At 35.6% G+C, this 25,750-nt stretch overlaps 1 long non-coding RNA gene across 1 annotated transcript; it reads left to right on the forward strand.

Annotated features, from left to right (window-relative positions):
* The first annotated feature begins 22,876 nt into the window (after positions 1-22,876).
* LOC113320850 lies at positions 22,877-24,740 on the forward strand. Its single transcript, XR_003346317.1, has 4 exons — positions 22,877-22,946; positions 23,547-23,682; positions 24,377-24,470; positions 24,664-24,740. It is a non-coding gene; the product is annotated as an uncharacterized LOC113320850 (long non-coding RNA).
* Positions 24,741-25,750: the final 1,010 nt, after the last annotated feature.

The following is a 25,750-nucleotide window of genomic DNA, read 5'->3' on the forward strand; positions in this document are numbered from 1 at the left end:
TTTCATCTAACGGTGAATACTGAATGCTTTGTTACCAAGGTAACTTAGATTGCAAACCCTGATTTGAAAACTATATAAAGGAGACATCTAGCAACTGGAAAAACTAATCCTCACACCTCATGTGTGATACTAGTTGGTTTTGCTAGAGTAGTTTCTCCTTTAACCTTAGGTTTCTTCTCGAGACCCTCTAGGTTAACGACTGAAAGACTTCATTGGGATTGTGAAGCCAGACGAAACTACTTATCTTGTAGTTGAGCGATCTGATCTTGCCATTTTCTATCGTACGAGTTCAATTGAATAATTAACTTTATATTATATCTCCGATAGGGCAAGATAAAAAGAAATCACAAACATCTTCATCTCATCGTTTGTGATTCCGCAATATCTAGTTTCGCTACCATACGATTTAGATTATTGTGAGGTGATTGATAATTCTAGGCTGTTCTTCGGGAAAATAAATCCGGGTTCTCGATTGGTTCTTGTTCACCTTGATTTTATCAAAATACGGAACAAAACTCTTAGGTTTATCTGTGGGAGACAAATTTATCTATTATCATAGACTTTTCTGTGTGATACAAATTTGTTTATTAAAGTCTTCGAATTTGGGTCGTAGTAACTCTTGGTTGTAGGTGAGATCAGCTAAGGGAATCAAGTGCGTGGTATCCTGCTAGGATTATATACGTAAGGAGCGCAACTGTACCTTGAATCAGTGTGAGATTGATTATGGTTCAACTACAGTCCAGACCGAAGTTAGTTTGTAGTAGGCTAGTGTCTGTAGCGGCTTAATACAGTGTGGTGTTCAATCTGGACTAGGTCCCGGATTTTTCTGAATTTGCGGTTTCCTCATTAACAAAATTTGTGGTGTCTGTGTTATTTCTATTCTCCATTATATTTTATTATATAATTGAAATATCATAGGTTGTGCGTTAAGATAAATCAATTAGAATATCCAACCTTTAGTTGTTGATTTAAATTGATTAACACTTGGATATTGGTTTTTGGTACCATCCAAGTTTATCTCTCTAGTGTTTGACAAAGACTCGCAGATTTCCATTTGCTTGAGTAAAGATCAAATCGAGAGATTGAGATATTAACTCTTTGATATACTTTTATCTAGATTGAGTCTGACTGTCTAATTGATTCTTTAGAAAGTATATTGGAGTTAGTCCATACAAATTTCTAATAAAAATATTGGATGGGGTTGTTAGACCCCCGCTTTTTCAATTGGTAACAGAGAAGGAAAACACGTTCAAGACCTCAAAATTTTGTGTTTATAGCAATCTGACTCTATGGACGGTAGTGATATCTCTGTCTTCGCAAAACCATGTCAGGATCATCTTGATGATGATAAGAGTTCTGAGATCTCCAAGAAATCTATCATATCTTCCCCTATGTCAGAAACCGATGTCAACTGGGAAAATCTCCTAGATGAACAATTGGATGAACTTTCAGATAAAAGTGACTCAGACGAGGGACCAAGTATTGATGAAGAAGTCTCACAATATATTATACTCTTTGACGATATCATAGAAAAAGGGATCAACTGCCTACCTGGCATAATATTTGTTTCCTCTCTGTCGTGAAAACAGGAAACTAAAAAAACTCTTTAAGGGATACGATAGTGGTTATAAAATTTTACAATCCATCCTTAAAGATCGTGATGAAGAAGTCCATTCAAAGGTTGCTGAATGTGAAAAACTTCAGAAGAGTTTCTTTGTGCTGAGAGAAAGATTTGCTGAATCTGAGGCAAAGTATGACTCTCAACAGGTCTAATATAATGATAGAGAATGCCTTTTTCTTGCCAAAGAAAAACAATTGAAGAATGACCTATCTACAGCAGTCAACAAGGTAAAATTACTAGAAGAGAATCTGAAAAGATTCAACACTAGCTCTACAAAATTATCTTCCATGTTATGAGCATGTAAAGAACATCGTGATACACGTGGTCTGGCTATAAAGGAATAAACGCTACAAGCACTGGAAAGATCAATTTTTTATGTGCTAGTGATAACTCACTATGTGAAAATTCACCGATTTACAGCTGATGTGTCTGTAAAGAAAGATTGTCATACTTCAAAGACAGGGCATAGTAGAATCGTTAAAAACGTTACCTTTAACTGCTACTATTATGGAAACAAAGTTCATGTTGAACGGAAGTTCCGTTTTCGGATAAGGAATGAAAAAATTAATAGCATTCTTATATGGATGTCAAAAGAAGTAATCAAACATGTTTCTCTCCATACTAAGAACATTTGTGCCTCAAATACAAAAGAGCAATGTGATAAGTCCTCACTTAGTTATATGTATGATACTAACTCCTTCTACAATTATAGAGGAAAGAAAGTCATATGGACAACTAAGTCGGTTGATGTTTCATTAAAGACAAAAAGACGCCAAAGGAAGAAGGATGGTTCAATCAAGGAAGGAATATCATCCATTGGCAAGGATCACATTGTTTCTAAAGTATCAGGCTCTAATTATTTGCACATTAATAATCATGCATCTGATCTAAGGACCAGTATAAACAATCTCAGGCGGAAAATCAAAAAATTGAGGAAGAAAGCATTTTCAGGTATGTCTTGTCCTCCTTGTGATAGTTCTTTTGAAAGTATTCCCGCTACTCTTCCTTGTATCCCATAGAAGGAAAACGACGATGAGTTACATGCTCTGATTACAACTTAACCATTTTTTTAATTGTGCATTCTCATACAAACCTTAGGAGAATGCACATAGAATTCAAGATATAACTTGTCTTGACGAAAAATGGTAGTTGTAATACTTGTTTGATTCTTTAGAAATGATTCCTTTTATGAAGAATTCTTTTGTGGTCTCCCTTTTATAATAAAGCATAGTTGATCAATCTAAACTCTTTAGAAAACCATGCCTTGTTTAAACACTGATTCTTCAGTGCTTCTTCCTTGTTTTAAAATCCCTTGACAAAGCCTAGTGAATTAAGGCTCCTCTTCTTAGATGGTTTAGAACCTGATTCATAATCGTAAACGTTTGCGTACCTGGCCCATTACCAATTTTTAAACGAGTAACCCTAGGGTTCCACTATATGTGTCTTGAACATGTATATATATATATCATGAAATTCTTCATTGATATATACTCGTACGGTAACGACAATAGTTCCCCTTGAGATAATGGTGCAAACTATGGATGGAAGCATGAAGCAAGTCAAGGATGAAGGAAACAACATTAATTAATTGCTGAGTTTTATGAGAACCTTGTTCTTATAAATTTCTATCATGCAGTTGATCATAAAAACAGACAACCAGTCCAGGTGTCATCACAACTGGTAGGAAATATTCTTAAAGATTTTGAAGTCGTGCGTGATCAATTTGCCATTTCCTTTAAGAATCTCGAGTTTGTGAAGATCAAACTAAAGGAAACCAATGAGGAACTTGAAAGTGTTCGATCTTTGATTGCCCATTTGGGATAGATTCTTTTTGTCTAGGAAACTTCTTAAAAGAATTTTTATTCTTGTTTTTGTTTAAGAATGATAACTAGGGTTTGGAATAGCCATTATTGTGAGTACACATAGCTATATCCAACGTTTTCATCTTGTAATGTTTTTAGATTATTTATTTAAATTCTAAAGTGATTTGGAAGATGATGTTTACAGTATTAATATTTATGATTTTATTTATTGCAATATGTTATGGGATATGTGTGTTTACGTTCGTGAACTATTATTGTCCCATACGATGTCAAAAGTTATCTCTTTCATATATCGATATGCATGTATTGATACAAGATCGATGAACTTTTGACAAACAAAAGTTAAGCCTATTATGTCAATTCTTTGATGGAAAATAGGTTGAAATCTTTTGTTTACAAAGATTATGTCTATCATATGTCGTTATGAAAATAGTGATGAAGATAGAATGAATCTTTGTATACTCCGCAGTATTGATCTTCCCTGATCCATATTTTATGTATATACCGTGCGTCTCCATAAATCTTTTTATGTGAGCATTTCCAACTAAACAAATCATGAATTTTTTTGTGATTAATTTGGTTGTGCATTCCGATTAAATTAATCATGGATTCTCTTGTGGTTAGTTTAATTGAGAATTTTGGATACAAAATCATTTCTTTTGTGGTTTTTGGTGTCCAAAGAAATCCTTTATTTCTTGTAAATGTAAGGTCGCTCTCATTATTCTTTCGGGAATGACATCAAATGGGGGAGAGTTATTTTGAACTTGAGCTTAATTTCCATATCTTTGTGGGGAGTGCGGGTGTGGAATATTTTAGGAGTTATCTTGTATCTTTATAAACTCCTTGATGAATGCATTTAGTTTCGACTATTTGATTGCATCTAAACAAAGTTGATATGTACTTTTCTTTGGTCTTGAAGCATCTCCGTGGAAATTTCATTAGGATCCCGTTTTCGTACTTTTGCCAATTTTATTGACAAAAAGGGGGAGAATTAATATGTAGTTTACACTACAAATACATATGGTTTACGTGTTTTACGGATTATTATGTAAGGGGGAGTGGTTTTCATGTCGAGATGAAAGTATTGACTAAGGGGGAGTGATACATATCATCATAGTATTGTTGTCAAAGTTGTGATATAAGAACTTTGATACTGTGTAATAATACTATGACACTATATAACAATGATCGAGAGCTTTTGTTTTCTCATTGTTATGGCTACGGATCTTCAACAACTATGATGCTGAATTGAACATCTATGGAATCATGGGAGTACTTGGAAAAGACTAAGTTTTCGAGTAATGTTGAAGCACCAAGGAGATCAATCATGTGGACGAGAAGCTACAAAGTTTTATTTATTTTGTAATCCACATGTATTGATAGTTTTGCCACTAATATTGACAAAGGGGGAGATTGTTAGAGCATTGCTCGGTCGACCTTGCATGCGTTGTTATCTCAAGCATGTTTGTCAAGTTTAGTTATCAGAACTATATGTCTTGATTTCTAGACTACTTATAGCTGAGTCTCGGACTAGGACAGTTAAGTATAGTTGATATCCAGACTCCACGGCGATCATCTTACGAAGACGAAGAACTACTGAAGGAACCAGTGGAACTTCATCCGACTAAATGTTATGTGGAGACTTGAACTTATCTATCACTCAAAAGTCTACCTCTCTATCTCCTATTCTTGAGACAAAGTCGTATAAGTATGATAGTTTTCATACATACACATTTGCTATTTCGAGCCGAGTTTACTCGCCTATCTTATTCTCGAAATATGTGTTGGTAAGCTTTCGCTTTAACCACTTTTCATCTTAACCCGTGACGAAGTCATGATGACGTTTCAATCTTGAAAATAACTTTGATGACGATAGTTGTGAATAACAACTATTATAACATTATAAAAGAATGTTTCAATGATTGAAATGTAGAGTTGAGATTACATAACCAACTACGGATATAAACATATATAGTGCGTTCGCACATTAATATATAAATCCATGTGCCGGAAACAAAATGCGTGCATATGTGTGCATACGGTATTGGTGAAGGAGATAGGTTGGGTACGCGTACCAGCAGAAGTTTTCGAACCGAAATTTTCTGCTGTAAGTTTGCAAACTGTTAAACCAGTCACCTTAGGTACGCGTACCCACGAAAGTTTTCGACAAAAATTTTCTGCTGAGTTTCTAACCTCAAATTCGGGTAGCTATGGTACCCGTACCTGTACGCGTACTGATAGACACATTTATGTGTCTATTTTGATCTCAATTTCATATGTTGTTAGTACCCATTTATGTACTTATTTTGGCATTTTGTGTCTTTGTAGGTGTTTATGGAGAAATAAACATGTGCGTAGAAATTGGCTCGAAAAGTGGTATTTGCACCCTCGGAAGGAATTACTGAAGGGACGCCAGAAGTATTTTGGAGACACCCCAGGACATGTATTATTTACATCCTTCAAATGGATAAGGGGTACTCAGTTGATAAGGGCCACCTCAGGGTAACTACTATTTGCACCCCATCAGTGGTTAGGGGGAGACCACCTTTCTTCACAAATTCAAAAACTAAATTTGGCGGGAAGATTTGCTTCACATCTGCGTAACTGATGGATTGGGTTTTAAGGAGATTTGGTCGGAGTTTTTGTTAGAGTTTTACCTGGAATGTCTTATCACATCGAAACAGGCTTGGTAACGGGCCCTAATTCGAAGGAGAAAGGTTCTTCACGTAGTTTTCCTAAGACAGGGGAGTTAACTATATCGGGTCTTCTTGGATTTTGGGGAGAGTTTTGAACGAGATTTGATCGGAGATTATCATGGGTATGGACTGATATTGGTCTGTTAACGTAAATCAGGTTTGGTAGTTGGTTTGAGATCGAAGAAAAAGGAAGTTCACCGGACTTTCTTTACAAACAGGGAGAAGAAGAATTATTTATGGGAATTTTGAGTGAATATTTGGGAGGATATATTATCTAATTTGTTTTGAATGTATCTAAGGAAGTTGTTGTTGAAGAAGGAAAGACTACAAACACGTAGACGAACTGGCAGGTAGTTATTTTCGTGACTTGCTGGAGGGTGAAAGGAAAACTATTTTCGAATATTTCTTGCCTTGGAGGTTGCTGTGAGGTATAAATACAAGTGCTGGGAGTCTAAGAAGGGGATCGATACCTAGTCGAGAGTTTGGGGTCGATAGAATCGGAGCAGAGTTGCACAGGTGAAGTTGCAGGAATATTCACCTGCTACTGGTGAAGAAGAGAAGCTGAAGAACATTTGACAGACGAGGACAGTCGCAGAGGCAGTCTTTTTCAAACAGCATAACAGAAGTATCGTTGTTCAACAATAATAGATAACATATATCATAAGCTTGTCATCTTTTCTCTGTAACAGTTCAACCCGTTGTACAGTTGTTTGTAACACCGTTGCAGCGTTGCAAACTGTCTGCTTTTTTAGTTTTCTCTTGTTTTTCACCTATTTGAGCTATGAACAACTATTTTGAGCACGTGAATAATATTAGGAGCTAAACCCCAGCACTAGGATGACGGAGGAAGCCATATTTCATGCGTGTGTTAATTATATTTAATTCTTTCATGACTTTTTGCAAGGATTATTAATTGTGTTATGGTTTTCATTGAACGGTTGTGATTTCAATTGATGTGTTATACTTAGGTTAAGTCTTTTGATATCCCATGCTTTAGATTTACAGTCATTTCTTTTCAAAAATCTACCTTGGCAAAGAAACAGAGTCAATATTCTATTTGAGCTATAATTGTCTAGAATAACTATATGAATCGCATGAATGGATTTATTGGCGGAATCCTGAGTCCCAGTATCTCGTAACATTAAGTGAAACCAAAATTAAGTCTGAAATCAAATCTTTACAAGTCTTTGAACGAACTTCTACTTATCACTTTCAAAACTACATCAATTTTTGGCGCCGCCGACGCGGATTTGTATTTAGATTTGTTTTAGGTTTATTTTTATTTTTATTATTTTTTGTTCTTTTTTACGCGTTTTGGTATTTTTCGATTCTTTTCAGATTTGGAGCAAAGCTACAAGGAAAGAAAAAGTGCTATAAAAGGAAAGCATCGCCAAAGAAGGAAAGAAAAGAGGAATCCGAAAGGAGTGAAAAAGAAGATTTTGTATATAGTTATTTTGTTTATTTTTAGAAGCTGTAAATAGTATTTTATTTTTGTAATTTTTCTTTTCCTTTTTGGACATTTTTATTTTTGGACTTGATTTTTGGACTGGACATTATTATTATTTTGAAACCCTAAGGAAGGGTTAAAAATTAAATATAAACTGTTTGCAGGGAAGGACGACAGTTACGATACTGTCTCGGCCCCTAGGGTTCGTACACTGACATTGGAGTCGGTGGCCTGAGTCGACTTCAACGGTTCATCGCCCGTCTGGTACGGGAGGTAAGACTCTATCCACCCACGAATCCTCTGTCAGTGGGTTTTATTTTGTGTGACAACTCACACCCCTGCAGTAGAATGTCGAACTGGTATTACAATATCCAATACAACGAATATCCGACTGAGTTTCAAAATGGACGTTACTACTTTGACCATAGTGTGAATAGTGGTTGGGAACATCAGCCTTTTGAAGATTATGGTCCATACCATGGTGAGCACAATTACTATCCACATACGCACCGGTCATATCAGCAAAATTCTTATATTTCTCCTTTAGAAGAGTCTCTCAGGAAATTAGAAGAGTCGACATGTAGGATAGGTGAGATGAATAACTTAGTTTATGATGAAAGAAAACTTTCTATAAAGGAATCCCTCAAGCTGATAGCTGAGACGAACGAAAGAATTGCTCGAAATAATCTTAATTTTCAGTACAGTGTCTCTAATAATACCCTTGAAAATGAGGATAGTTATTTGCATAAAAAGGATGATGAGGATAAAATTGGTTACACTACTTGTTTAGATGAGGTTCAACCATTTTCATGTTCTTATAATGATGATTATGATGAGGATAATGTTGATGAAGAATTTGAAATATGTAGGCATAGTGATCAGGAATTTGTTACTCCAATTAAGCTTTACGATGATAATATTATTTCTAGTTCAAATCCAAATAATTTTAATAATTATTCACCTATTCAAAAGGACGAGGATTTGACTAGAGATACCCCCGTTTTAGACGATGTAGTATTTCCTGTTTACGAAGTCGATAATGGTTTAGAGGAACGAGTTTATTCTGAGAATACTGTTTTAGAGTCCCAGGACTTAGAAACATTAGTCTTAGACGAAGAAGATGAACTCGTAGAGATTTTAAATATGAATGAGGATGCATCACCTGAGTATAATCTACACGAAGAAATTGACCATTTTCAGGATTCTGATGATCTAGAAATTAGGGAAATTGTAGCTAGTCTATCTAGAGACACCCAAAACTCTAAGTTTGGGGGTGATTATCATTCTCCTTGTGCCTTAACTTTAGCTCTTACAGAGATCCCTCACTTGGGACTTGACATATGTGCCTCAACCATTTTAAAAGATTATCTTCATACACGTTTTTCTGAACCTAGTGATGTCCATAAGGAAGTTCGGTTGTTAGAAACCCATCCTATGGTTGATGTGGTTTTCCCATGCAATGATACCAAGATTGACTTTGTTTTCCCACCAAATATTTTTCTTCCAAATGTGGGGATGTAGGAATTTCAAATGTGTCAGTTACTGAGTTTTGAGACTAAACCTAAGTACTTTAGGATATTAGAAACGACACATTTGCCTAAGATTGACCATCACTTTCATCGTGGTCAAATGTGTGAGTCAAAACTAATTGACTTTAAAGATCCGCAATTCTTCAGATTATTATTATGTGCTTCTAAGCTTTTACTTGATTTTTTCCAGACTCTATACCTGAATCAGATCTTAGCTACGAGGAAACGCAACCCATGAAAATATTTTATTTGGACCCAGTTATAGAACCTGAACCATGGCTAGATGTAGTTGTCTTAAATAGGAAACTAGACAAGGGTGTGCTTTATTTGTTTATTTTCTTGACAGGTTGCAGATTCCTTTTACTTGTGATAGCTCTATTTGGTTTTGATGACCCACAGATATTTCGGCTATTACTTTATGATTTTATAAGGTGACTAATCCTTTCTTAGTCTGGCTGAAGACATTAAAATTAGCACTTCTTGGGAGGTAACCCAATATTCATGCGACACGGTAATATCTTTCCTTATCTCTTTTGCTTCAAATGGTAACAGTTTCTCCTTGTTCATGTTTTTAATTTCACCTTTGGAACATTGAGGACAATGTTAGATTTTAAGTTTGGGGGATAGGAGAAACTTTTTAGTTGCATAATTAAACTCCAGAGCCTAGAAATTTATGCCTATTAAGGATGGCACTAACCAATCTAAGTGAATGGAAGCATTTTGGTTGTAGGAGTTGAGGAACCAATCTGACTAGATGGAAACATCTAAAGAGTCTATTCATAAAAGCACAGAGCTCAGGTGTTAGAAATAACATGATAGTTTCACCATATCTCGTTGAGTCCTTTTCACTTCTGTTTTTATTTTGTCTTGTTTTTAAACTATGTTTCTCTAAGTGATTAGGTGGGGCTCACGATTCAAGTTGTTACCAATGCTAGGGTGAATTAGAGTGATTGAGATACCAAAAAAAAAAAAGAAGAAGAAATTGAGACCAGACCATCAGACCAACTGGAATAAATTCAATAAAGTCGACCACTGGAACCCTTGTATATGCCAGTTGTGTTGACCTAGAGTTAGGATTATCGACCACTGGTACCCTTGAATATGTCAGTGTGTTGATAGTAGTCATACTAGTATCTCAGTCCATTAGGATAGGTTCATTTTAGCGGAGGCCTTCAGAAAGATATGAGAAACACCGTTCACCTAGTAAACATCAAAACCATCTATGTTTTTCTCTATATCCATCTTCTTGATCTATCCATGTGATTAGTTTTGACTCCGGATATTGATGTCCATAGTGCGACTATCTGAGTAGAGCTCTTTCACTTATATATGAATTTTAGTATGCTAGAGTGAAAACTCGTGTACAACAATTGGAATTTCGCATCAGGGTACTTCCTCCTGTAGTCAATAAGTATGTCAACCAAGGAGATTCTTTAGTGCCTTCCAAGGTTCTGTGTAGATAGCTAAGGTATGGAGTATAAAGGTTTTGTGGGTATACCTATGGTAAGCCCTCCGGAGACAACACTCCTCCACTAGAGACACCTAGGGGTTTAAAGGCTTGTTGCATACGCTAAATGCAACCGACGTTTCCTGCGACAGTGAGGTAGGATTTTATTTCATTTGATTTGCTCGAGGACTAGCAAATAATAAGTTTGGGGGTATTTGATAGACGCATTTATGTGTATATTTTGATCTCAATTTCGTATGTTTTTAGTACCCATTTATGTACTTATTTTGGCATTTTGTGTCTTTGTAGGTGTTTATGGAGAAATAAACATGTGCGTAGAAATTGGCTCGAAAAGTGGTATTTGCACCCTCGAAAGGAATTAATGAAGGGAGGCCAGAAGTATTTTGGAAACACCCCAGGACATGTATTGTTTACATCCTTCAAATGGATAAGGGGTACTCAGTTGATAAGGGCCACCTCAGGGTAACTACTATTTGCACCCCATCAGTGGTTAGGGGGAGACCACCTTTCTTCACAAATTCAAAAACTAAATTTGGCGGGAAGATTTGCTTCACATCTGCGTAACTGCTGGATTGGGTTTTGGTCGGAGTTTTTGTTAGAGTTTTACCTGGAATGTCTTATCACATCGAAACAGGCTTGGTAACGAGCCCTAATTCGAAGGAGAAAGGTTCTTCACGTAGCTTTCCTAAGACAAGGGAGTTAACTATATCGGGTCTTCTTGGATTTTGGGGAGAGTTTTGAACGAGATTTAATCGGAGATTATCATGGGTATGGAATGATATTGGCCTGTTAACGTAAATCAGGATTGGTAGTTGTTTTGAGATTGAAGAAAAAGGAAGTTTACCGGACTTTCTTTACAAACAGGGAGAAGAATTATTTACTGGAATTTTGAGTGAATATTTGGGAGGATATATTATCTAATTTGTTTTGAATCTATCTAAGGAAGTTGTTGTTGAAGAAGGAAAGACTACAGACGCGTAGACGAGCTGGCAGGTAGTTATTTTCGTGACTTGCTGGAGGGTGAAAGGAAAACTATTTTCGTATATTTCTTGCCTTGGAGGTTTTTATGAGGTATAAATACAAGTGTTGGGAGTCTAAGAAGGGGATCGAGACCTAGTCGAGAGTTTGGGGTCGATAGAATCGGAGCAGAGAAGCACATGTGAAGTTGCATGAATATTCACCTGTTACTGGTGAAGAAGAGAAGCTGAAGAACATTGGACAGACGAGGACATTCGCAGAGGCAGTCTTTTTCAAATAGCATAACAGAAGTATCGTTGTTCAACAATAATAGATAACATAAATCATAAGCTTGTCATCTTTTCTCTGTAACAGTTCAACCCGTTGTAACAACTGTTTGTTACACCGTTGCAGCGTTGCAAACTGTCTGCTTTAGTAGTTTTCTCTTTTTTTTCACCTATTTGAGCTATGAACAACTATTTTGAGCACGTGAATAGTATGGGGAGCTAAACCCCAACACTGGGATGAGGGACGAAGCCATATTTCATGCGTGTGGTAATTATATTTAATTCTTTCATGACTTTTTGCAAGGATTGTTAATTGTTTTATGGTTTTCGTTGAACGGTTGTGATTTCAATTGATGGGTTATACTTAGGTTAAGTCTTTTGATATCCCGTGCTTTAGATTTACAGTCGTTGCTTTTCAAAAATCTACCTTGGCAAAGAAACAGAGTCAATATTCTATTTGAGCTATAATGGTCTAGAATAACTATATGAATCACATGAATGGATTTATTGGTGGAATCCTGAGTCTCAGTCTCTCGTAACATTAAGTGAAACCAAAATTAAGTCTGAAATCAAATCTTTACAAGTCTTTGAACGAACTTCTACTTATCACTTTCAAAATTACATCACGTACCCAAGCTGGTTATATTTCTCAAATCGGAAGTTCATGAACTTAAACAATAAATCAATAAGGAATGCAATCTTTGCAAACCGTGGATATATTGTTCATGAATTGATTCAGGTGAATCGAACCCAATTTTGTTTCACTTGTGTCTATGCATAAAGACCTAAGCAATTTAAAAACTCTTCAACTAGTTCTTTTGAAGTCATTTGAACAAGTTGTGAAGAAGACGAATACGGTTAATATTAAAGTACTCATATGGCTAACCATTGATTAACTATTTGTGAACCAACCAAGTGTACACGTTTAGGTACGGTTAATCAAACCTAAAAATGAAATACATTTCATTTGTATGTGACAAGCTAAGTTTCGATCTAACGGTTGAAAGATATTAGCTTGGTTAAATCAGGTTTTTCATCTAACGGTGAATATTGAATTCTTTGTTACCAAGGTAACTTAAATTGCAAACCCTGATTTGAAAACTATATAAGGAGGCATCTAGAAACTGGAAAAACTAATCCCCAAACCTCATATGTGATACTAGTTGGTTTTGCTAGAGTCGGTTCTTATTTAACCTTAGGTTTCTTCTCGAGACCCTGTAGGTTAACGATTGAAAGACTTCATTGGGATTGTGAAGCTAGACGAAACTACTTCTCTTGTAGTTGAGCGATCTGATCTTTCCATTTTCTATAATACAAGTTCAATTGAATAATTGACTTGATATTATATCTCCGATAGGGCAAGATAAAAAGAAATCACAAACATATTCGTCTTATCGTTTGTGATTCCGCAATATCTAGTTTCTCTACCATACGATTTAGATTATTGTGAGGTGATTGATAATTCTAGGATGTTCTTCGGGAATATAAGTCCGGGTTATCTATTGGTTCCTGTTCACCTTGATTTTATCAAAAGACGGAACAAAACTCTTAGGTTTATCTGTGGGAGACAGATTTATCGATTATCGTAGACTTTTCAGTGTGATACATATTTGTTTATTAAAGTCTTCGACTTTGGGTCGTAGAAACTCTTTGTTGTGGGTGAGATCAGCTCAGGGAATCAAGTGCATAGTATCCTGCTGGGATCAGAGACGTAAGGAGAACAACTGTACCTTGAATCAGTGTGAGATTTATTAGGGTTCAAATATAGTCCAGACCGAAGTTAGTTTGTAGTAGGATAGTGTCTGTAGCGTCTTAATACAGTGCGGTGTTCATTCTGGACTAGGTCCTGGGGTTTTTCTGCATTTCCGGTTTCCTCGTTAACAAAATTTCTGGTGTCTGTGTTATTTCTATTCCGTATTATATTTTGTTATATAATTGAAATATCACAGGTCGTGCGTTAAGATCAATCAATTCCAACCTTTGGTTGTTGATTTAAATTGATTGACACTTGGATATTGGTTTTTGGTACCATCCAAGTTTATCTCTCTAGTATTTGATAAAGACTCGCAGATTTCCATTTGCTTGAGTAAAGATCAAATCGAGAGATTGAGATATTAACTCTTTGATATACTTTTATCTAGATTGAAGCTGACTGTCTAGTTGATTCTCTAGAAAGTATATTGGAGTTAGTCCATACATATTGCTAATCGAAATATTGGGTGGGGTTATTAGACCCCCGCTTTTTCACCTATTACTAATAGCAAGGATATTGGAGAGATGCTGTTTAAGATGTTTTGGGATTCTTTTACTAAACAAAATACCAGACTTGTCAAAATTAATTTCTTGAACAGAGGCCAAGGAATACTTTTGAAGGTACTCTTTGATAGTCTGGAAGTCTTCAATAGTAGCCTTATAAAAGAGTAAGGAATCATTAGCAAATAGAAGGTGTGTCATAGCAGGAGCATTTTTTCACACCTTTATGCCTTCAACTAAACCTCTTATGGAAAGAACATCAATGTAGGAGGATAAGGCCTCAGAGAAAATAATATAAAGGTAAGGAGACAGAGGGTCACCTTGTCTTAAACCTCTTTCAGGTTTGATAAGACCAGTAGGGCTGCCATTAAGGAGAATAAAATAAAAAACAGTGGAGATATACTGATTTATGAGTTTAACCCAATGATCAGCGAGACCCATTTTTTAAAACTTTTTCAAGAAAGGACCATTCCAGCTTATCATAAGTCTTAGACATGTCAAGCTTGATGGCAGCAATACCCAACAACTTTATCATGATTATTACATTATAGATGGCTTCATTAGCTAGAAGGATATTATCAGATATACTTCTTTTAGGAACAAAAGCACTTTGGTTTTGGGAAATTATATTATGCATAAAAGGATTTAATCTGTTAGCTAGAGTTTTTAGATAGGATCTTGTAAATAAAGTTACAAAGTCCTATGGGTCTATATTGAGAGGACCAACTATGCTAGAGGGACCTTGGGGATGAGATCTATGTTGGTATGATTGAAAACTTTAGCTATATTCCATGTTCTAAATCAAGTTTGAGTCATATCCACAACATCTTCTCCCACAATGTCCCAATATTTTTGATAGAAAAGACCAGTAAAACCATCAGGGCCAGTGGCCTTTTTTCTCCCCATTTGGAAAAAAGCATTATTAATCTCTTCAGCATAAAGATGAGAGTTTAGGGAGGAGTTATCAACTTCAGAGAATTTAACATGAAGGTCAAGAAGGATCTCATCCTGGAATTGTTGAGGGTGAGAAGAATACAGATTCTTAAAATAATCAACAAAAGATGTGCCAATACTATGTCTATCAATTAGGATAGTACCAACAACATTCTTAATCCATCTAATCGCATTTCTCTTTCTCCGAAGAGGGTGACTCTATGAAAATATGTTGAGTTTCTATCACCTTCCATAAGCCAAACCTCTCTGGATTTATCTTTCCAGTAGAGTTCTTCCAAATCATAGAGATATTCCAATCTAACTCTGAGTCTAGAAATGGCCCTAGAATCTGTAGGAGCAGATGTCTGGGTGTCCACCGATTCCTCTCTAGTAGTAGAGATATTTGTTTGTATGTTACCAAAAGAGGATTTGTTCCAATCACGTAAAATTTTTTTTTTTGTATTTAAAAGTTTATCTTTAAGCTTATAGGCAGGAGATCCCACTACATTAACAGACCAAGATTTGGCTATAATGTCTCTACAGGTGGGATCCTCAATCCACATTGCCATCAAGTGGAAAGGCCTAGGCATACAAATATCATCATAGTTAAAACCAATATGTATAGGGCAATGATCAGAGGAATCTCTAGGCAAGTTATTCACACAAAGTTTAGGAAATAAAGTCTCAGCAATATGATTAATAAGACATCTATCAAGACGTTCAAGAATAAGCTCAGGACCTATTTGCATATTGGACCAAGTAAATCTAGGTCCAGAGAACCCAGGATCATGCAAATCAAAAGTATCACAAAAATTTCTAAGTTTAAGAAAATCATAGTCATCAACTTCTAGACCACCATTCTTATCCTCAGTGCTTAATAGAGCATTGAAGTCACCTATGAAGAAAAATGGTTCCTCTACAGGAAAGGGAGGTAACTGGCATTTATTCTCCCAAAAAACATGTCTAAGACTACTATTAGTGGATAAAGACTTTTTTCAAGTCTTTTTAATTCTTTAAAGCGCCATGTTTTTGGATTGAGATTTTTTTAAGAGTCATTCAAACACCATTGTTATAAAATTTAGATTTCAAAGTCATTGATTTGTTGTGTTTAGATATTTTGAGATACTTTTTCAAAGAAAATAGGCATGGAAGAAATCTCTCCAAAATAGGTGATATTTTTAGGGACTTCAAATTTGGGCTTATATGGAAAACCTGGTTTTAGAACACATTTGTTTATGAGAATAAAACCAGATAAGAATGCATCTGGAGTTTTAAAATTACGGTGAATAACATATCATTTTCAAACTCTGGAACCTATACTATGTGGAACAACGGTCTAGTAGATATACTCTACATGTTTATCCCTACTAGCAAAAATCTAAATCAAGTAAGTACTAGTAATAATACTAAACTCACTATACAATATTCGCTCGCTTTTATTTGTGTCTGGAATGTACCGCCTGATTAATATATATAGTCATCTGTCGTTGCCATTGTCATAATCAACAAAAAAAATTGATTAAAAAAAAGAGAAAAAAAAACACAGATGATTTGATATATATACCAAACAAGTTTGCATATATGTCTATATATATATATATATACACACACTTAATTGAACTTTCTAGTTCAGTGAAAAGTTGGGTTCAGCAGTGGGATGAATGGATTAAATAAAATGAAAACATAGAAATAGTAAAACAATGAGATTTATTTTGAAGAATGACACATGTTTTACTAGGTATCCATGAAATTAAGTTGTGATCACTAATGGGATGAGTGGATTAAATAAAAAGAAAACTTAGGCATAGTACAACAATAATATTTATTTTGAAGAATGAGACATACTTTACTAGGTATTCATGGTAATTTGGTTAATATTGTAACATGCGTAGTAATAAAGTTAGTAGATGTTTAGAACTTTTTATTATGTATGATACATTTCTTTTTTGTCTCTACAAATTATAAAGCCTCTAGAAATCAACTAGAGTTGTATCTGTAAGTCAGAAAAACCCTTTTAAATACTCTCATAAAATCACTAGAAATTCTTGATTTTTAGAGAATTTTCGGGAAGTCACTTAAATTAAAAGTTCATTAAACTCTATCGACTTCCTATTTGACTACCTCCCTGTAGATTACGATGAACGTAAATCGTGTAGTGTGGTAGTGCAAACCAGCACCCTTTAAACCGCAAACCGCTTGTCCTACAGTTCTTGTTGAACAATTTTTTGGGGACCATCCTTTTTTTGGGGGGACCATGGTCTTATTAGGCCACCTACCATACAATGTTAAGGTATGTCCTAAAATCAAATGGGATTACTAATTTAGCCCTTATCCTAATTAATTTTAACCCTAATCTAATAACCGCCCTAATCTAATAACTACCCCTGATTAAAATTAACTCTAAATTAATGTAAAACAAAAACAAAAGTATCTAAACCTAGCCGCACAAAAAAAATCAGTTCTCCTCTACTTCTCTTCTTCCCCATTTCAACATCGTCTTCATCGATTAATCGTCGATTTATAAAATTTTCATCGTCGATTAATCAATCGACTATAAGAATGGTTCTTCGAAAGAAAAGCAAAAGACTCCCAGGAACAGGTCCCCCATTAGGGTATCTAGGAAATCAGCCAAGTGATTTTGAGATTCATAAATAAGTGGAACAGCCAAGTGAATCCACAATCCAGTATAATAGACGCAGTAAGAAGCCTGATTCTGCCACGGGATCGAGTCGAAGGTATTTTCCAACAAACCCATTACTTTTAATTTGATTTTGATTCATTTAATTGAATAGAAATCATCAAAATAGGGTTCAAATGGAAGTTACAGTGCACTGTTCGGTTAGGAGGAATTTCTAAAAAAACCTAGTTTGTCAATTAAACTTCCTGAAAGGAAGAACACGAAGAACAGTTCGATTCTATAGGATTCAAAACTATGTCAACAAACTGCCAGTTCTGTTAGTTCGCAAAGAAGTCTAAAACTTTTTTTCTCACCGAACTTAACCAGTTTTACGAAAAATTGTTTTTCCACATGTAACCGAACTGTCCAATTTTTCCCGCTATTTTGAATTTTTGTGTAACCGAACTGAGCTATCTAGTTCGGTTGGTTCGCATAAAATTCTAAAACTATTCAGTAACCGAACTTTACAAAAAAATAAAAAAAATAAATTCAATGTAACCGGACTATGCTATTTTGCCCAATATGTTGAGTTTCAATTTAACCGAACTTGTCCAACTTTGTTGAGTTGCATACATGTGGAGTTCGGTTTATTCGAAAAAAACCTTGACAAACCGAACTCTTCACTAATACTGACCAATGTTGAGTTCCGTTTGTTCGCAAAAAATCTTGACAAACCGAACTCTTTAGTAGTTGCATACATGTGGAGTTCGGTTTGTTCACAAAAAAACTTGAAAAACCGAACTCTTCGCTGAGTACCCTTATTTACATCTGATTTAGTGAATCATTTATCGATTAAGCTGATATCTTTTGTTTTCTTGATTTGTGGCAGAGGCAAAAAATCCAACCAATCTTCACTGGAAGATCTGAGAACTCCCACGCTTCGAGGAAAAGTACATTGTGATGCCGGTAAGCGTGGAATCAAAAATGCTAAGTATGGAGGTGGGTCATTAACGGGTGTTGTCATCCAATATGGCGAAAAGAGAGTCCCATAGACTTCATCATGTTGCAAACACACACCTCGCCCGTCTTGGTTCCCCATATGCCGATCAAATTCACCTCAACCATTAAGAACTTAATGCAAGCATGTGAAACATTATAGTGTAGTCCCTTGAAAAACCGAAGGTCCTCCATTTTCTTGATGTTACTACCTTTGTCTACAATCTTTTTGTATTTCATGATGCGGCTTTTTTGGAACTTCTCTTTAATTCTCTCAATATCGCGGTTGAAGTAACTCTCCATTGCGTTAAACACAACCACAAAATTATCGACACATCCAAAGAGATTTTTCTTCAACCGGTGGTGAGCCGATTATACCAAAATTTTGACTTGATTCCCAAATCATTTATGGTGGTTGGTAAAAGCATAAACGAAGCACTCTTTGTGTGGTTCCAACCATTGCTCCACCACATATATTATTATATCCTCCGGATATTCAGGGATAAACCAATGTTCTCTAAATTCAGAAAGATTTAGATAATACTCTTCTTCGGTGAGAGACCAAGTCAATTCCTCCCATTCCCAGGAGAAGGCAACCCATTTCGCATGATTTATGGTGTATTGTTTATCGAATGCCTCTTTTGCATCCGCTTGTTCATCTTCCGGTAGCTTACTAATCTCTTCCAATCCTATCCTTTTAGGTGGACAAAGTTGAGGCTTGCACCTATTCATCACATTGCACCATATATGAAATGTACAAAGCATATTATGTGCCAATGGGAAAAGTTTCTCTATTTCATTCATCAATGCTACCTCATTGTCGGTCACGATAACCCCGGGGATATCATCATCTCGGTAGATCGCCTTCACTTGTTGTAGCGCCCAAGTGTAACTCGGTTCTTGCTCGTCCTTTAGAAAACAAAAAGCAACGGTAAACGGTGACTTCGTCGACGTACGACCAACAATGTTCAACAATGGCATCTCGTATTTGTTTGTCTTGTAAGTACAATCTATTATAAGAACTTCATGGAAGGATTGAGCCAATTGAACACTCTTCGGATGAGGAATGAAGAGATGAGTTATTTCTTCTCCCAGACCTACCTTCTTTTGAACCGCGTAGCCTTTCTCTTGAGCCAAAATAAACAATTGTTGCATTACTTGTCTATCCTTCCATTCATTCCTTTTAATTGTCTCAATTGCATTGTAAATGGTTTGCAAACCTGATACGTTATCCGGGTTATCTTCCTTTAATAAACGAAGCATAACGGAAAGTGGAATACTCATTTCCCTATACTTGGAAATTTTTTCCATTTCTTGAGGAGTGAGCCTTACGGCCATTGCATGTCCTTTAAGATCTTCCGGACGAGGGTGGTAATGACGACCTACCACCTTATCCATAGCTAGAAACCATTTCTTCGTTTATTTGCTCTTGCTAAATACTAGCTTGAACGGGCATTTAATTTTCTTTGAGCATGTTGTGTTCTTCTTCGTCGTCTTTCCTTTATACTCATAACCCTTCCTCTTGTGACTAACATCGGGATCTCCACTTCTCTCACAAACCATTTCAAAACGAGTTTGGCTTTCTTTTCCATTCAAAACTAGGATGCAATTGACTCTCTTAGCATGTTCTCTAGCCCAATTCTTCGCATCAATAGGTAAGTCAAATACCAACTCATTAGCATAGTGATGAGATGTATCTTCGAACAACATATTAACCGGAGAAGGTTGATCATCCATTGATATAGGTTGGATTTACATCTATAAGAAATGTAAAAACATCAATTGGAATTACATTAGTGTTCGGTTAATTGTAAATTTATCGCAATAACCGAACTCAAGGTTCGGTTTATAAAGCAAAGTTGACATATAACCGAACAAGTAACAAATAAAACGTTCGGTTACTTCTTATTTTATCTAGATAACCGAACATTACACTGGAACTTCAGATTTTTTTTTCCTAAGTTCGGTTATTTATGCTGTTATTTCGAGTTTGCGAAACAACCGAACTTAATACATTAAGTAAACTCTAATATTACGTAGAGTTCGGTTATCTAGTTCGTAAACATGCAGTTTGCGAAACAACCGAACTTTGTAACTAAGTTAATTCTTATTTTTACATAAGTTCGGTTAGTTATTGGTTTCGTACCAACCGAACTTTGTAGACTAAGTTAGATCTAATTATTATGTAAAGTTCGGTTTGTTAATTTGTTACGAACCAACCGAACAATATACTGAAATCTGAGAAACCTTTATTAATGGAGAGTTTGGTAACCTGCGTGTTTGGAGAACGTAACCGAACAACACTTTCAGGTGAGCTCGGTTACTTCCGTGTATAGCTAAAGCAACCGAACTGCACTTCCAGATGAGTTCGTTTAGCTGTTATTGACATAGTGTAACCGAATTAGCCCAAATCCACTTGAAAATTTTACATTTTTAGGAAAGTTTTGACTAATTCAACATACATTATCTAAGTTTGGAGCATACCTGCACTACACCAAATTCAAGGATTAGTAACTAGAAGTCGCAACAGCTTAGCCCCTGTTGCGAATTTTCAGTTGCGAAAATTTTGCAACAGTTAATTTCAGTTACAGAACTCGCTCTTTGTTACAATTTGCAACAGATTAAAGACGTACGCGTGCGACTCGTGAGTGTGGCTACCCACACTTTCAAGCCGACTCGGTTTCAGCCCATTCAGACAGTCAGCTTCAAAACTGACTCAGGTTTATCCTATCTCTATCTTGTTCTATTTCGAACAGAAATCTCATTCTCTCTCGTTCTCGTCTCTAGTCTATTCTCCTTCTCTCCTCTCATGTTTGAAAATCGAACGATTTGGCGATTTCAAGGATCACGAATCCCAAATCAAGCTGACCAATTTATTTTCCGACTTAGGGTTTTGAGGTTTATGTATAAAGTTGTTTTAGAGTTCAGTCTATCTTCTCTAGTCTCTAAAAATTGTGCACAAAGATGAAGAAAATCCATAAACTTCTCATTTTCTTTAAGTATGATAAAGTGTTTCGCTTGATTTCACCCTTAGGTTTGATTTTCGATTCTGTGTTTGATTGAATCTGATCTTGTGCGAAACCCCTTTTCTCAGTACTAGGGTTTTTGATTTGAGAGATCGTGAAGAGGAATAACGCTTTCCTCATCAAACAGTTTGGAAATGAAAATCAGATGCTTCAAACACCCTGGTAAGAAAATCAACACAACTGGTCTTCTAATTTTGAGTTATGATTTGGGTTTGTTAGGTTAGATTTTTTTAGGTATTTTGGTAATGATTTGTTGTTGGTGGTGATTTTGGGTATTGCAGGGTTAGCAAATACAAAGACAGTTTCAGTTCAAGATGGAAAAGATTCGGGTATTGTTCTTGAAACTACTAATGTTGGTGCATATATCATAGTTTCTTGCTAGAATTCGTTCTGCATGATGTATTAAAGTTTTAATATTAATTTCAATGTTAACAACTTAAGCATAATTGTTGTCATTAGGTTGGTTTAGTTTCTAGGTCAAATTGAATGTTTCTCCAAGGAGAAATAATGGTTTTTAGTTTTAAGTCTGATCTTTGCTTGTATTTTTTTTTATGTTCAAGGTCACTGTTAGGTTTTTGTGTTTTTCCCTTGTGAGAAGTTTAGTTTCAAGTCTCTTTTGAGTTTTTTTCATCGAGGCAAAGCTCTTTTACAGGTCACTATTAGGTTTTGTTGCATCTCATTGTTCACAGGCATATGGGTGACAGCTGATGATGTTGTGGTCAAAGTTTGAGGCGACGAATCTCACGAGAGATGCTAGTATGCTTTAATAATTTTTTAATGGTTTTACAGGTATCAGTGAATTAGATAATTTGAGATCTTGTGGTTAGTTTTCGATAGTTTGAAGATTCCGATGAATGCATTGTTACAATTTTTTAGTATATTGAACTTGAATCTAGCTCTATGGTGTTGTAAAGTGCACAAATTTGGTTATGATTTTAAAAAGTATTTGGACTGCAAAACCAAATTTCCCTGTGCTTGAATTGTAATGCCGTAGTGATACCTGATGTTGAATAGAAAATTTTAAGCTCTCTGGGTTGTTTTATTTTAGCTTATTTCATGTTGAACAGGTATCAGGTCCGGTCGTGGTTGCGGATGGAAGGGAAGGGGTTGCTACGAACCTGTTTTACGAACCCACAAGGTACTTTGGGGTAGTTGATTTTACCTTTATAAAGAAACTGAGTATACGCTTCTGACTTACGAATTCTGATATTATTGCAGCCTTTTCCTGTGGAGTTAGAACCTGGAATTTTGGGAAATATTTTTGACAAATTGGAAGCATCATACAGCTTAACGGTATTCTCCTCCGACTTTGTATCATGTTTCTTTCTGATCTAAGATATGTTTCATTATACTTTTCCAGTGAGATATAAATTATCCTAGTTTGCAGTTTGTTATCTCTAGTTTCTGACCTAACTTGTTGATATTTGCTAGAAAATAGCACCAGTCTGCAATTTGTCATGTTTATATGGTTTGAATGTGGACGGTGATCACAAACCCATCCAATAAATGATGTTTTCATTCACTCAGACTCATGTCTTGATTGCAACTGATATGTAGCTTAAGTATGTGAATAGATATTTTATGAGATGTCACTTCCTAGAGACTATGAAGTCTTCTGTAACATTCATTCTCTGTCACTGATTTTTAGTATCTTCGTATCATGTTTTCTTCAGTTTACTGGTTGAATTACCTACTTGATTATGGGTTTCTTCTCTAATTTGGTAATGTATCTCTCTCGAATAACTGAGAGATGATTGGGATGTCATTGCGCAATCTAAAGAGAAATTTGAAGCAAAACAGATACATGAACTAGAGTCTGTGATGGCTAGTGAACATAGCTAACAACTCTATGAAGATACAATTTTTAATATCTGCCACATGTAATCTTTGTAGATAGATGGAGCACAAGGAATAAGAGTCTGTCGAAGATGAGGCGCCTGTGATAACAATATGGGAAGGAATTGGATGGCTAGGTGTTTTAACTCTTTGGATTTCCGTTCTTTCTGGATACATGGTCAATGCGATAGAGGTATCATATACGACCCTGTACCGGGCCTCTATTATCATGCGACTCATTTAGTACTGGTACGCGTATGGTTGTTATAAACATACTCAATCCTATTAAGCTGATTTAAATGTTTTCATTGTTTTAACAACAACAACATGACCTTTTATATACTTAAAAACTATAAAATACACTCAATTAGGTAGCACATTTCCTTAACTCACTTGAATGCAGCCTAATGCTACCCTATTAAGTCTTAATTCCATTTGGTTGCACATTGGAATCGGCAAAAAACTTACAGATGTCCTGCAACAAAAATTTCACTGATGCAACTCTTTCTATCTAAGGTTGCTTGTGGAATTGTGGACATAGTTGAAGGAGATGTTGATAATCAGTCAAATGTCTTGCAGTACGTCAAAGAATTGTAGAAAAAGAGAGAGTAAGTAACATAGTTAAAGGACCGGAGTCCTCTATAACTTGTGTGAATGGTTGATTTGTTGTTTGCTGCAGATATTGAGCGGCTTCATGCTGGGAAAAGTGGAAGACTATCTCCAGCTGTTAGTGGATAGCTAATTTTCAGTCAGCCATAAAAAGCTTAAAGCCACTCTTACAGTGGCTGTTCTTTGTGCAAATTCTCTAGATATACTTGAGAATCATCTCTGATCAAAGCTTAAATCTAATACATAAAAGATTAACCTGAATGTATCTTTTCCCGCAGCAACCGGATTCCTGAAACTTCTTTGATTACGCGGTCTTATATTCCAAACAGTGTCTCAGAGATACTAGCACTTTGGAGAAACGACCTCAACAAGGTTTGTCATTGTCTTAGTCGTATTCTATGTTTTTATATTTGTTTTCTTTGAAGTGGTAAATTATAGGTACACAAATTCTTAAGTACTCCTTTACCATTTGATAAAATTCATGAACTGAAAAACCTTGCTTTTGTTATCTCCTATACTATTTAGATTGACTTTTCTCTTTATATGGTGTATATGGGATTTGTAGATCGCAAATATGAGCAATAAGTCCCGCTACTTACAAGGATGGTTATGAATCAACAAGAATCTATACTTGTTTGAGCATGTAGGTAAAGAATGATATTGAACTTGTCTCAAGGTCTTGTGCCTATAAAGTTATATCTGTTACTGTTATTACACTTAACATTACAGCTGCAGAGTTTGCATGTTCTGAAAAATTAGGAAATATTTATATACTTGTCATTCTTTTGATACTACGCACATAATTTGTGTATTTCTAGATACAGCTTGGAACTTAAGAAATTTATATTGCCTAAGTTGTTGTTCTTTGTCATTCTTTTGCAGAGGTATACAGAAGATCTCTTTATTGTATGATTTCATGAATTTCCCAAGTTCAATGATAGTTAGCATTCATAATTTAATGTATGAAGTGATCATGTATTGCCTATGTCTCTTAGAAATTTATGGTTATATGCTTTGGTTATCTAGACTTGACTATCTTTTAGAATTGTTTTCCAGGAATTGGAAAAGAAACATACTGGGGAAGGTGTACAAGCAGCTGAAAGCTTTATGGTCCTTGAAGGCTACAAGTAGTTGGGAGGGAATCTCAGATTGATAAAGTATAGATGATTCCATATAGTTGGGAGTTAGGAGGGAATCTCAGCTGGAAACTGGACTATGACACTCCCTCCCTGCTCACATGTATGTTTCTCTACTGAGATTTCTTTATTTGGCTGTTACTTGTCATTATTTGAAAGCAAAAAAATTTAAGAAATAACTCTATGTTTGCTATTAGTTACATCCTTTGTTCAATAATAAACACTTATTTGGTGTAGAAATTTATGCATGTTTGTTTTTCCTAGCTTTTCAGTGAATTCCAGTACTTGCTGAAAAAGTTGCAGGGAAACTTTGCTTTAAGCTGATTTTGTTGCAGGGAAGCCTGGTTTCGACCGGTCAAACCCTGGTTTCGACCGGTCAAAACCACTAGCTTTTTTATGTTGCAAGTTTTGCAATTGCAATATGCTGTTGCGAACTTCTAATTCATAACTGTTTGAAACTGTTGCGACCTCCTAATTTCGCAACTGCTTGAAACTGTTACGACAATTTTACGTTGC

The sequence above is a fragment of the Papaver somniferum genome, chromosome 11 (assembly GCF_003573695.1).
Source record: "Papaver somniferum cultivar HN1 chromosome 11, ASM357369v1, whole genome shotgun sequence".
Classification (NCBI taxonomy): Eukaryota; Viridiplantae; Streptophyta; class Magnoliopsida; order Ranunculales; family Papaveraceae; genus Papaver; species Papaver somniferum.